The following is a 9,744-nucleotide window of genomic DNA, read 5'->3' on the forward strand; positions in this document are numbered from 1 at the left end:
ACAAATCAATTGTGTTCTTATTGTACGTAATTACCAAATGCATTATTAAATTAGTGTGATTTACAATGGCAACTAAATAATAAATATTTAGGGGAAAACGCTAATAAAAATGTACACAACTCTATGATAAAAAAATAGAAAACGTCGTCTTAAGTCATAGAAGAAAATCTCAGTATGTGAAGATACAGATCATGGTCATGGTGAGCAGATTACAAACTGACCATTCTTCCCAGTGTATCTATATTTACATTCAAAATAGTTCCAGTGAAAACCCCAACAAGGAACTTGAGAACAGATACCAGCATTTCATATGGGAGGTGAGAAAGGAGAGAAGTCAAGACCATTTGAATAAATAGAACAAAATAAGGGACTTACCAGGTTTGGAGGTTTATTATAGATCTATAGCAAATAGCAAACGTGGCAATGTTATAGGGAGAGAAAAACAAACCAATGGAACTGAATAAAAAGCTTCACAACAGAGCCATGCATTTATGAAAACCTGACTGTTGAAAAGACTTTCCGGTGAAGGAAAAGGAGCCTTGCTGTTTGCTCTTAGGACCAAGGTGATCGGCCACTTCCTAACACCGTGGAGCCCATCGCCTTGGCCTGCAAACCGCAGGGTCTACATGTACAGCTCCCTCCCCCCACCCCCGCTACCCCAGATATCCAGGATCCAGCTCTGACCCCATTGGGTTCCTACGAGCTTTCTGGATGCCTGCAGAAAGGTCTGGGCGTGTCTGTGTCTCTGCCTTTTCTGGGCATTCTAGCAGAGAAGAATCAGGGTGACTACAGACTGTCCCCTCATGGTCCTGACTCTTGGGAGATCTTTCATACCACAGAAGGGTAAAGTCAGGAAGCATTTCACCCAAGCGTCCTCCTACTGAGGAAGAGCGGAGAAGGCTTCCAGAATGGTCTCTCACCATGGCTTTCAAAGGAAGAGCAGAAGAATGAAGAGAAGGAGGAGAAAAGGAAGAAGGAGAGTCATTGCTGCATCAAAGAAGTGTAGAAAGTGCTATTTTTAAAGAAAGCTGGACACATTTTTATAATCACAGTATCTCTCAGAGCTTAGCTACTGTAGCTGTGACCCTGGCCATACATTAGTCTCACCTGGCAGGAACGGAATAGGGGAGGATTGGAGAAGCAGGGCATTAAAAATAAAGATGCCGAAGCCTCACCCCAAGAAATTCTGATTTAATTGGTCTAAAGTAGGGGGGCTGGCTGATCATAGAAATTTTGTTAAGTTCTTCAGGTGATTCTGATATGCAGCTGTGATGAACTTCATTACCTTCCTGTGCTAATGTGCTTTGAGATCTGTGAACTCCTTTTCCACATGTAGTTGACCACATTCATCTGCTTCTGTTGGACCCTGGTAGGACGAGTATAGTTCTCAGTAGAAGAAAACATTTGGAACCTGGGATTTTTCTGCCACAGATGTTTTTCTCCTTTAGGTGGAAAGAGGACAAGATTAGGAAATGAGTGTCTTCATCAACTTCAAATTATTTAATGATACCAACAATTGGCATTCAGTGAATCTTAAAGATTTTGTCTTTATTATCTTGTTTAATCATTAAGCCATCTCTGAATGCTTGGTACTGCTGTTACTCCCATTTTACAGTTGAGAAACTGAGACCGAGAGAGATTAGGTGACTTGCCCAGCGTCACACAGGTAGTAACGGTCAGAATCAGGACGTGAATTGGATCTGAGTGCCTTCAGTGTCTGCGTTCTACATTAAGTATGCTCTACTGTCTCTACTTTTAAAATGTGGTCCATGCCACCCAATTATTGATTCTAGAATCCTAGAACCCATCTAGTTCTCCATGAAGGGAAGGGACTTGGCCACCTTTCTGTCGCTGAAACGAGTCCCACGAAATAGCCACTCTGGACCTGTCATTCCCTGGGGTTTGTGATTAGCAAATATCCCCCTGTAACCGGCCCCCTCTCTCCCACTCCACTGCCAGGAAGAAAGGATGACCATTGTGCTCCAGGCTCCCGGGGGGCCCCCTAGGAAGGCAGTGAGGGGCCCCAGAGGACCACTTGGCAGCCTGGGGCACGTGGTGATGGGCGGAGGCTTGCACAGGCTGGGCAGGGTGATTTGCAATCAGTTGCAAGTGATTGCACATTGTTCCCCATCGATAGGCAGAGGGAGCCCTGACGGGATAATGAAATGCAGCTGATGGAAAATCACAGCTGACTGTCAACAGCGAGCGGGCTGTGCACGGCCCTCCAGTGCTGCAGGCGAGCCCTCTCCCCTGCAAAGGCCAGGAGCAGATCAGAAGAACGTTAATGCTAAGCCCCTTCACAGTGCCAAGGAAAACTGACCTGACCCGAGCGTCCACCAGTCAGGTATTAGATAAGCAGGTAAGAACAGGACACAGGGACTCCCTCTGGACAAACTACACAGCTTCCCAGCCTGGGGCTCCAAATAGACTTCCTCAAATTTAGGAGAGCCCGGTCCCAGCCAGGCAGCCCGGCCAGAGGCCTGGAAACCAGGGCAGCAAGGGATGGGGTCTCTTGACTTTGCCGGACTCCCAGAGAAACAGGTTTCTTTGACTGTACTTTCCCTGGGCAGGGCTAGGGAGTGAGGCTGAGCGTTTTCCTGGCTGTGCTCAATGAGAGAATCTGTTTCAATGATCTTTCCATGGCTCGCTTCGCTAAGGGCCAACTTGAGCCCCCTTTACCCTTCTGTTGTCAAGGAAAAACAGCTGTGTGCCTCAATTGAAGTCTCCTTCCATGACGGTCATTACTGCCTCCCCAGTAAGAGATAATGGGCTTGAATTTCCCAACTAGATGGGAGTTGCTTAAATCTTGACTCTCCTGGTAAAGGCCATCCAGAGTGGCCTTCCTGAGGAAGGTACTATTCAACTTAGCCTCCCTGCTTCATTACCCTTCCCAGGGGGCATGCAAAGAAGTCCCCAGTCAATGAACTTATTAAGAGCACAACTCTGGCACCAGATCCTTAACCCAGTTTTCCCCCAGACCATTTGCGTCTACTGAGTTCAGCCTGCATTGTCCCTGCAGAACTTGCTGGAATCCTTTTCAATAAAAGGTAGAATCTGGCCAATTCATGATTGACTAGTGAGTGCCTAAAAGAAAAAAGAAAGTGCAAACAGCTAAAATGGTCAAACCCTAAGTGAAACCATTAGTTTTTATTTTGTTTGGCTAACAGCTTACGATGTTAGCCAAAGATGTTGAACATCTTTCATGTGTTTATTTGCCATCTGTATCTCCTCTTCAGCTTATAGTAATAAAATACTACTTTATTTTAACTAAACGTTTTACTTTGAGAAAACCGTAGGTTTACAAGCAGTTGCAAGAAATGATGCAGCAAGAGCCCATGTAGACTCTACCCCATTTTCCTCAATGGTAGCACCTGCAAAATTATGGTATAATGTCACAGCCAGGATATTGACATTGCTACAGTCCACTGATTCTCAAATATCCCTGTTTTTACTCATTGGTTCTATGCAGTTTTATCACGTGAGGAGGGGTTTCCTGTATCCAGCACCACAGTCAAGATTCAGAGCAGTTCCATGACCACAGGGATCCCTTGTGCCACCCTTTTGTAATCTCGCCTCTCTGCCTCATGCCTGGCCATTTCTACCATTTCCTCTCTTCAAGGATGCTGTATAAAATAGAATCATACTGTACGTGACCTTTGGAGGTTGGCTTTTTTCGCTTAGCGTAATTATCTGGATCCATCCAAGTTGGTGGGTGAATCAATTCTTCATTCATTTCTTTTTTATCCCTGAGTGATATTCCATGGTGTGGATGTTCCAGTCTGTTTAACTAGTCAACTGCTGAAGGACACCTGGGTTGCTTCCAGGTTGGAGCTGTTATGAATAAAGTTGCTCTGAATATTCATTTACAGGTTTTTGTGTGAACGTCTGGGAAAATGTCCAAGAATGTAATGGCTGGGTCATATGACAATTGTATATTTAGTTGTATAGAAGTTGGCAAACTGATCTCCAGAGTGGCTGTACCATTTCACAGTTCTGCCGGCAGTGTATGAATGGTCCATTTCTCTGTATCCTCAATAGCATTTGGTGATGTCACTATTTTTTTTAAGTATTTTTATTTATTTATTTATTTGGTTGTGCCGGGTCTTGGTTGCGGCAGGCGTGCTACTTAGTTGCGGCTCACTGGCTCCTTAGTTGCGGCTCACCGGTCCTTAGTTGTGGCATGCAAACTCTTGGTGGCGGCATGCATATGGGATCTAGTTACCTGACCAGGGACCGAACCCGGCCCCCTGCGTTGGGAGCACAAGTCTTAACCACTGCGCCACCAGGGAAGTCCCAGATGTCACTCTCTTTTATTTTAGCCATTCTGATAGGTGTGTGGTGATAATCTCAGTGTGGTTTTAAGCTGTACTTATTCAGTGACTAATGGTGTTGAACACTTTCATGTATTTATTTGCCATCTGTAGCTCCTATTCAGTGGTATGTCTATTCATGTCTTTTGTCTATGTTTTAATTGGACTGCTTTTTTCTTTTATTGTTGAGTTTTGAGAGTTTTCTATATATTCTAGAAACTAATCCTTTGTTGGATAGGTGACAGACTCTGCCCTCTTAGTCCGTGGCTTTCCTTTTTATGCTCTTAATTGGATCTTTCACGGAGAAAAAGGTCTTAATTTTGATGGCGTCCAGTTTACCAGTTCTTCCTTTTGTAGATCATACTTTTGGTATCAAGTGTCTTTGGATCTCTTTGACTAGACCTAGCTTCTGATTTTCTCATATTATATTCTTTAGAAGTTTTGTAGTTTTTTGTTTTCCATTTACGACCATGACCCATTTGAAGTTAATTTTTGTATAAGCTATGAAGTTGAGGTCAAGATTCCCTTTTTTTGCCTCTGAATGTCCAGTGGCTCCAGCCCCATTTGTTGGAAAGGCTCTTCTTCCTCCATCAAACTGCTTCTGCACCTTGGATAGAAATCAGTTGGACGTATTTGTATGATGAGTACTTTTTAAAGTTTAAGTCAAACAGCAAGTCAAAGAACAATATGTATGGTGTGACCCCATTTTTAATGAAAACATAAACATACATATGTATTTACATATTCACGGTGATGTTTATTGTGATTGTCTCTGGAGGTTGAGGCAGGAAGATTTTCACCTTATGGTCTTAAAGATAATAGTTTACTGAGCACTTATTGTGTGACAGGTGCTATTTAAAATTTTATAATTAACTGTTATTGTAAAAAAAATCATGATCACAAGGGCTTCCCTGGTGGCGCAGTGGTTGAGAATCTGCCTGCCGATGCAGGGGATACGGGTTCGTGCCCCGGTCCGGGAAGATCCCGCAGGCCGCGGAGCGGCTGGGCCCGTGAGCCATGGCCGCTGAGCCTGCGCGTCCGGAGCCTGTGCTCCGCAACAGGAGAGGCCACGGCAGTGAGAGGCCCGTGTACCGCAAAAAAAAAAAAAAAAAAAAAATCATGATCATGATTACTAAATTATTACTAACTCTCATATAGCCAGGTGCTATTCTTAAATGCTTTACATATATCCTCTCACTTAACAATCACACCAACCCCAGGAGTTAATTTCTGTTATTTTTCCTATATTACAGTAGAGAAACAGAGTTTTAAGACACTGTGTGCCAAAGGCCACAGAACAATAAAGCTGCAGAGATATAGGCCCAGATATTCTGACACTACAAAGAGCCCTGTGAGCCCCTGCATTCCACTGTTTACCTGTGTGTTGTATGAATCACTTGACAACCTAAAGTCATATTTTTTGTCATCACAGAAGGAAGAAGATGACTTAAAATAATGCAATCTGATTTACAAAAAAAACGACATGCCTTCTTTCTGACCAGTGTCGCTGCAGTAACAGTTCACCAGTTGCTTATGGTCTGTGTATGGTCTATGAGAATATTCTTTTCAGGATTTTTTTTCCCCTGTGAACGTCTAAAACTTCTAAAGTATTCTAATATACTATAGTTTCCAACAAGAAATCATTTTTAAAAGAATATATTTTTTCTCGAGAATTATGCCTGACTGGTTTCATGGTCCTGAGAATGAAGTGCTCTCCACAATATCTCCTCTGTATTCCAAGTAAACAAGACAAAGCCAGAGAGCTCAGTGACAGGACATGACCCAAAGGCTCGCTCAAGTCTTTATGGCCTAAAGTCACCTCGCCCAGAATGCTCTCAAAGGCAAACAGAGAGCATTCTTTAAATATTTCTGGTTTAAAAAAAAAAAAAAAAAGCAAGCCTTTATATTATTCCTTTTATTAAATAACAAGTCCCTAGAAAGGAAGTGGTAAATAAGTGTTAAGACGGACATGAGTTAAAATACGTAAGTATTCACTGGAGTAGAAACACTCTCAATAGCCCCAGATTCTTCAAATGAAGAAAGATGGGGGTTTGATGTAAAAATTCCAGAGTACTTTCCCTCAATGTCTTTATTTTACACTCTTCGGATTCACTGACACCTCCCTACATCCTCAAACCTCCATAAAAAATAAAAATTATAGATTAAAATAAAACTTAAAAACACTTAAAGTAGAACTATTTTTCCCAGTCCTGTTACCTCTACCCTGGATATATTTCTTCCATTACTCATATCCTTTCTGTTCTGATGACCACTGGCTCAGTCTGGGCTCCTGTGGCCTGTTTCCAGCTGCCAGATTAACAATCCATCAGGAACTACACCTCTGGCCGTGTGAGTTCCTTTTGCTCAAAGATCTTCACCGGCTCCCTACTGCCTTCTGATACAAGTACAAACTCTGCAGTTTGGAGTTCACAGAATTACTCCAGTGCAACTTGCCCTACTTTTTTCCCCACCATCAGCCCTGACCTGCCATCGCCCTGTCCGACCTGGAGGGAGGACCGTTTCCAAGACGGCCTCCCCACCTGTGTGCTTTTGCTCAGGCTGAACCTTCAGCTGGGCTGTCCTCCTGGGATGCATGGCCCTTTTACCTCCTCCTTCAAAACCATCAGGGCCCCTCCCCCGGAAAGTTTTTTCTTAATTTTCTGCAAACTGGCCGAGACCTTGAATGTTATCTAACGATAATCCTCAAGTTTGCATAGCAGCCTGCAGTGTATAAGCCCTCTCTCGGCGTTCTTGCACTCGGCTGCGAAGCACACCTCCGACTGCAACAGGAAGGTGAGGATAGCTCCTGTGTGAATGTTTGCTGATATTTCTGTTTACATTAATGGAAAGAGGAAGGTGAATGATGTTTACTAGAGCTTTGCTGATCCATTAATGATATGTGCGACTAATTTGTTGACCCGAATAGTAGCTTTCAAATACTGGAAGAATATTCCCTCAAATTTTTGTGCTATTCACATTGTCATAGTTGCAGACACGATTTTAAGGTTAATCTGTACTATTAACATTGTTTCCAGCACGTTCTCAATTCTGCAGAAACAAAACCACGGTAAACTCAGCCTTGACTTGTAGTGTTTGCCTCTTTCCATGGTGTAAATATTCCCAGCATGGCTGATTTCAAGCTACCAACCTGACCTCAGTGAACACAAAGTTGGGAAGAGATGTACAGTAGCACATCATTATGTAATATTTTTATCATACACATACAATGGATGTTAATAATCTAAAGAACATAGTTAAATGTAAACTAATTAGGAATGGTCAGTTAATTTTCGACAAAGGGACCAATGCAATTCAGTGGGGAAAGAAGTTTGTATGGAAAAAAAATACTTTGATTCATCTCTTACATCATAGACAAAAATCAATTGGAGATGGTTCACAGACCTAAACATAAAAGCTAAAACTATAAAGCTTCTATAAGGAAACTAGGAGAATATCTTCACAACATTTAAGTGAGCAAAGGTTTCTTAGAACACAAACATTGGTAAAAATGGACTTCAATTAAATTTGTGCTTCAAAAGACAGCTAACTTTAAAAAGTGAACAGGCAAGACACAGACTTGGAGAAAATAACTGCAATACATATATCTGACTTAAGATTCATATTCAAAATATATACATACATATATAACCGATGAAACTCATATTTAAAAGATAAATGACACCATTTAAAATAAAATAGAAGGAGCTTCCCTGGTGGCGCAGTGGTTGAGAGTCCGCCTGCCAATGCAGGGGACACGGGTTCATGCCCCGGTCCGGGAAGATCCCACATGCCGCGGAGCGGCTGGGCCCGTGAGCCATGGCCACTGAGCCTGCGCGTCCGGAGCCTGTGCTCCACAACGAGAGAGGCCACAGCGGTGAGAGGCCCGCATACCGCAAAATAAATAAATTAATAAATAAAATACAATAGAAGACTCAAATAAGAACTTAACAAAGAAAAATATCAAATGGTCAGTAAGCACATGAAAAAATATTCAACATTAGTCATCAGGAAAATACAAACTAAAACTATGACATAATGTTATACACCCGCTAGGGTGGCTAAAATAAAAGAGATTGGCAGAACCAGATGTTGATGTGGACCCACTGGGAGTGCAAAATGGTAAAATCACCCTGAAAATCAGTCCAGCAATATCATAAAAGTAAACCTATAGCTACCCCATGACCCAGCAATATCACTCTTAGATGTTGACCCAAAAGAAATGAAAGCATATACACACAACAAGACTCTTAACAAGAATATTTATAGATATTTCATTAATAAACAACTATGAAGAGAGCCCAGATGTTCATCAAAATGAAACAGATAAACAACTTGTGATATAGCCATAGACTAGATTACCACACAGCAAGAAAAAGTAACCAACTACTGACACATCACAACCTGGATGAACCATCAAAACGTTGTGCTGAGCAGAGGCAGATACAATTGTACTGCTGATGAAAAACGTAAGCCTTAAAGCTTTTTTCTCATTACCATGAAGAAAGCCAGTCAGTGTAAACCTCTTAAATGAGCACGTGCGTGCGCATAACACACACACACACTCCCCACACAGCCTTCCGACAGATGATACCAAACCTGACTTAGCCTTCTCCTTCACTGAGATGCAAAACTTGTTTTTTTTTTCCCCTGCTCGTACAGAATCCTCTGTACTTAAGAATGCAAACTGTAAATCAATACCCACGTCTTAAAGGTGACATTTCAACAACTGTACATCCTGGAGCCTCTCAGGACCATTTTGTTCCTGTCAGACGTCTAACTTTGTAAATAATGTATGAGCATCCAACTCCACATCTTGCAGTACAGGATGAAACTCCTTCATTTTGTATGTATATGTCTTCGTTCAAAGAGCCAGTCATTCATTTGCTGACCATCATTGAATCCCCACTGTGCGCCGGGCACTGGATTGGGCAGTGTGAGCGTAGAAGTGGAAAGGACAGGCCCAGCCTGAACTGGGGAGGAGGAAAGGTTAGATATCAGATTATGGATTGCACCGTAAATTTTCCTTGTAATGATTGCTTTTTTAAAACAAGGAGTTAAACAGGGTAGGCCTCCCATGAACACATTTACCAAGAAGTCCTCATCTTGTCTTGGATGGATGGAGAATAAATTAAGAGTTTGGGATTAACATATACACACTACTATATATAAAATAGATAACCAACAAGGACCTATCATATAGCACAGGGAATAACCTCAATATTTTGTAATAACCTATAAGAGAAAAGAATCTGAAGAAGAATGCATATATATATATAAACACACACACACATATATACACACATATATATAACTGAATGACTGTGCTGTACATCTGAAATTAATACAACATTGTAAATCAACTATACTTCAATTAAAAAATACATATGTATAAATATAAATATATATATATATATATATATATATATATATATAT

The 9,744-nt window shown here is 41.7% G+C and overlaps 1 long non-coding RNA gene across 2 annotated transcripts in view; it reads left to right on the forward strand.

Annotated features, from left to right (window-relative positions):
• LOC114902768 overlaps positions 1-9,744 on the forward strand; it is a 221,835-nt gene that overhangs the window by 142,772 nt on the left and 69,319 nt on the right. The window lies entirely within an intron of this gene.

This window comes from Monodon monoceros, unplaced genomic scaffold, assembly GCF_005190385.1.
Source record: "Monodon monoceros isolate NGI ecotype Baffin Bay Population unplaced genomic scaffold, NGI_Narwhal_1 Super_Scaffold_10, whole genome shotgun sequence".
Lineage (NCBI taxonomy): Eukaryota > Metazoa > Chordata > Mammalia > Artiodactyla > Monodontidae > Monodon > Monodon monoceros.